Below are 4454 nucleotides of genomic sequence, written 5' to 3'. Positions count from 1 at the left end.
GCCTTTAGGAATCTAGGCAATGCTAAAAAGGCTATTGCAGATTTCCATAGGCTTTACCCCTCTGCTCCCAGAAGGATTTCAGCCATCACCTTTGATAGGCTTCACTTCCAACCACTCATTAACTATACTATACCACCTAAAAGGGTTCTCTTTGATTGGACATCTGGAAAGAAGAAGGGAAAAGCAGAAGAAGGAGTATCAACATGCTGGGACAGCATGTCTAGAAGGGGGGGTGATGTCAGGGCACCAGCTCATTGCTTGGTCAAGAGACATGACTAAGCCTTTATGACATGGAAGTAGCTGGTATACCTTGGCATGTGCTGGAACCTGCTGGAAGGATTGGATGGTCAGGTGACCTGCTGTGCATGGCTGTGCATGACCTCATATGACCTCATCCTTGGTCATATGACCTGATCACCTGACTAGGCTGAGTAAGCAAGATGTTCTAGCAGGTTCCACCACAGAGGTATAAATATAAGGCCTACTCTGCCTGGGACTGTCTCTTCAGACTTGGTCTCTTAGGATCATCCACAGGTACCTATACTGTAGATAGGTCTTAGTCATCAGGTCTACTCCACTTCCTTGTTGCCTGCTTAGACTCTTGGCACTCTTAGGTGAGCAGACTTAGTCAGCCTGTGTTGCCCTAACACAATCTCTGCTTTCCTATCCAAATCCTCTTGAGTCTACTCCAATATCCACCAATACCCCTGTTGATATAGGGTGTTTGGTCTTACTGTCAACCTTGTCATCTTGTTGGGTTATAGTTGGCAGCCTTGCTTGACTGTGTGCCCTCACACATACTCTCACTTGATTTTCAGCCTTGAGCCTCCCAAGATCAATTGGTCTGCACTTAACAAAAACATCAGCAACTCACCTGACACTTGTATCCCTCTGTGATAGTGCCCATAGGTGATATCCCCTCTGCAGTCAGTCCTCAAGCAAGTCTGCAGGTATATCCTGTGCAGATCCTAATGCTCCAAGTGCATTTCCCACCAATCACTGGCCAAAGGAGCAAGCATGCATCTTCACTGCCATCAACAATACCTGGAGGATGAATTGATAATATCACCACTATGGCTGAAACACTGGGCAGCAGCAAGAGCTCTGCATCTGGCATGGATTGGTTGGAGGAACAACAACACTATAGCAATAATAATGCCTCAGGTGGAAGTAACTCAGTGCAAGAACAAGATCTCCTCAATTATGTTCCTCATGGTCTACTCAATGGGGATATTGCTGCTATCATTGCGAGCCATACTCTGCTCTGATAGGGTTCTCATTTTGTGCTTACTAGGAATGGGGCATATACATGAGGGAACTATGTATGCTGTCCTTCCTTCAAAGTCCAGCACCAAAGAAAGTGATACAGCATGCACAGCTTCCACCTGGATTCACCTTGGATGTCATGGATTTTGAAGATGATTTTGAATGCATAACTGGCTGGCTTTCAATACTCTCATGAGGAATCCAAATTTGGGGATTTGCCAAAGTATTGGCTTATAACCCTAATGGTGACCAAATGATGATCCACCTCCCTGGCAATGGATATGATGTTCTCTGCCATGTCCAAGATTGCTTAGGGTTGACTACTGCTGACATGCCCAGGTACAGAATAGAATCCTACACCTTGCTGGTTGATGCTGTCATGGACTTACTGGATGAAGATGATAAGACAAGGAGCTCCCAAATAAGGATGGATGATGTTATGGCTGATCAAGTGCTGGTCTGCAATTGGGACACTATACTTGGGACAAATGCTGTTTCTATGGTGGCTGCTGAGCAGTGCCTTGGATTCTGAAGTCACTTCAACATGTGCACCACAAATTCATCAAATAATATGATACATGAGGCATATGAGCCCCTTTGCTTTTGGTATACTCAGTCTTTTGTCTGTGGCCTCATAGTCACAGCTTGAATATCCCACTTTTCTTTCTCCTGTGCTTGAATAGTGTTACAAACCTGATTCCTCCAATCCTCTAATATATGCCACCAATTCTCTGGCAGTGGCTTGCCAACAGTCTCATGATATGCCTCCAAGTATTCTTTGGAGAATGGCATGAACCTTACTTGTCTATGAGTGTCATGGTCAACATGCCAGACCTTCAACTGTGCCATAGCTCTTGGCCACTTCCAAGGTATGATGGAAAGCACCATGTGACAAACCAAGCACATCAGGACCAGAAGATTTGTGCACTCCATGAAGATCTTCTCATAGGCTTTGTCATCAGTGATGTGAGTGTGATCTATGCATGGCTTTGACAAGCTTCAATGCACCTTCCACTTTCTTCATGGCTTGTTGACTATCCAGCATTGAACAACCCCACCTCTGGTGGGGTGTGTCAGGCCAGTATTCCCATGGTTATTTCAGACCCTTGGAGACTGTCACGTGGCACTATGGACCCTCATAACATGGACAACACACCCCAGCAACGAGCCTTGGCCCTCTGAATATTCGGCATGATGACTGCAGGTTTCCCCCACAATGGAATTGACCCACACAGATATTCAGCATGCCAATGCCTGCCTTGGTGAGGTATCTAGACAGCAGGATAGTATTGAGCACAGCCTAGAGTAGCTAGTATAAGTAGTTTCCAGACACTCTTGTATCTAGCTTATTCTGCCCCTTTTCTGTTAGCATTATATGGATCCAATTATCCCTTACTGGATAGGCAGACTTGACTTGACAAGTGCTATTTGACTTATTATGATTGACTGGATGGACACTGAGTTCCAATTTATACATACTGACTTTTGATAGCTCAGCATTTGGCTGACTCCCACATTTCTACTGACTTCTCTCTTTCCCTAGCAAGTTCTTGCACACCACCCATCGGATTGAAATTTCGGACACCTTTTGGGTTGGATCAGCATGACAAAGTATATATTGATATCTGAAAGCAGAGAGACATCTATTGTGATGCAGCACAAGCCAGCAATCCTGTGAGCATGGTTAGATTTACTCTTGCCAACAAATGCACTTCACATACTCTAACAGACTGTGATGCTCAGCACACTGGCTGGCAGGAACTTTGATACCTTGCCAGGACAACTCCTCTCCCTTGTACTGGTATTCCAGCAACCTCAACCAGTAAACAAGATAGTTAACCTGATCTTGAATGCACTCAATGCAGCCCTCCCCAAGCAGAGCAACCAGATCAGCTTTTTGAGGCAGACAGGCCTCATCTTGCCAGCTGTTGCCACCATCTAGAGGGAGCAAGGCACTGCATGGTAGACATAGGCTCACACCTCCTCTTTCTCTTGACTTCCTTGTTCCTGGTGTCCTGTACAGTTGTCTTCATTATTGTCTGAGGGAGCCTTTTGATGATGTTATGGATAGTGTGTCCATCTCATGTAAGAAGGATAGTCAAGAACATTGTTGGCAGCAAACTAACTCTCCCCTTTATGCCTTCTACCAGCTGCCTTGTGGACATCACATGGCAAATGCTGATCACCAGAACAAGATGTTTGATAGCTTGTGTGGCAGTATGTGGTGAATGGGACTCCATCCAGAATTCAGAGAGTCAGCCAGCAATAAAATAGATGTAAGATAATCATACACTCATTGCACTGTAAAAGTCATTAATCATGAGATTCAGCCAAAGGATTGGAAGAGTAAGAGCAAAAATAGTCATTGGTATGTTCTCAAGCACAACATCTTTTGTGTCTTCTCATAAGGGTTGCCATATTGTGCTCAAAGGTGCTCTGTAACATGGCTTGAGCTTGAGCTTGAGCAACTTTGGTACAGCAAAAACCCAACTTCACACATGGCACTGAACAACCCCACCTCTGGTGGGGTGTGTCAGGCCAGTATTCCCATGGTTATTTTGGGCCCTTAGAGACCGTTACATGGCACTGCAGACTCTCACAATGCAGATAATGCACCCCAGCAACAAGCCTTGGCCCTCCGGATATTTGGCATGACAACTATGGGTTTCCCCTGCAACAGGATCAACCCACACAGATATTTGGCATGCCAATGCCTGCCTTGGTGAGGTATCCAGATACCAGATTAGTATTGTGCACTGCCTATAGTAGCTAGTATAAGTAGTTTCCAGAAACTCCTGTATCTAGCTTATTCTGCCCCTTTTCCATTAGCATTATACAGATCTGATTATCCCCTTACTGGATAGGCAGACTTATAATTGACTTGACTTGACATGCTTGACTTGACAGTGTTAGGGCAACACAGGCTGACTAAGTCTGCTCACCTAAGAGTGCCAAGAGTCTAAGCAGGCAACAAGGAAGTGGAGTAGACCTGATGACTAAGATCTATCTACAGTATAGGTACCTGTGGATGATCCTAAGAGACCAAGTCTGAAGAGACAGTCCCCAGGCAGAGTAGGCCTTATATTTATACCTCTGTGGTGGAACCTGCTAGAACATCTTGCTTACTCAGCCTAGTCAGGTGATCAGGTCATATGACCAAGGATGAGGTCATATGAGGTCATGCACAG

This window comes from Dacryopinax primogenitus, assembly GCF_000292625.1.
Source record: "Dacryopinax primogenitus strain DJM-731 SS1 chromosome Unknown DACRYscaffold_7, whole genome shotgun sequence".
In the NCBI taxonomy this organism is placed as follows: Eukaryota; Fungi; Basidiomycota; class Dacrymycetes; order Dacrymycetales; family Dacrymycetaceae; genus Dacryopinax; species Dacryopinax primogenitus.
Note: the sequence above shows the minus strand (reverse complement) of the source record.